The following is a 699-nucleotide window of genomic DNA, read 5'->3' as shown; positions in this document are numbered from 1 at the left end:
CTTCAGACAACGGTGGTTGTTGAAGAAGCCCTTGCTCATGTTTCACCTTATGGCTTGCGGAACTGAACTTTAAGAACCATTCAGGAACTGGGAGTTTTGGACTTTGTCACACACACACGAAGAGTTTAGTTTTGGGGTTAATGTTCGAGGTTTAACATTTTTGAATTCTAACATACTAACATTTTTACTTTTATTTTACGTATTATCATAAGTAGTGATTAATAAAATAGTTTTTAACACTGAATCATGCTCAGTGTGTTTCTTTTGTTGCTGGTTTGTGACACATCCTTTTAGGCAATGTCTTTCAGGTCTCAAATATTTGTACAAAAATATGTTTCCCTTTGATGCCTTTGCTTCTTCTCCCCCTCGCCCCAAGCCTGTAATCAATGATGATCTACTGTACCGCCATTTGAAACAATTACTCCCAGCAAACTCCATAACATATGTGTGAATACAGCCACTCCTTACCATACCTGTAGTAAGGGGGAGAATGTGGAGGAGCATGGAGACATTGAAAGCTGCTAGAAGATGGGCCATGGCTTTACTCAATGCTCCGTCTACACTATGCATGTGTCCCACATTTACATACCTTACACTGCTTTCCCCCTTTCGAGATGGACACATTATTGTAGCGGTTAGCATGACACTACTGCAGCGCCAGCGACCTGGGTTCAATTCCGGCCGCTGTCTGTAAGGAGT

The sequence above is a fragment of the Pristis pectinata genome, chromosome 27 (assembly GCF_009764475.1).
Source record: "Pristis pectinata isolate sPriPec2 chromosome 27, sPriPec2.1.pri, whole genome shotgun sequence".
Lineage (NCBI taxonomy): Eukaryota > Metazoa > Chordata > Chondrichthyes > Rhinopristiformes > Pristidae > Pristis > Pristis pectinata.
Note: the sequence above shows the minus strand (reverse complement) of the source record.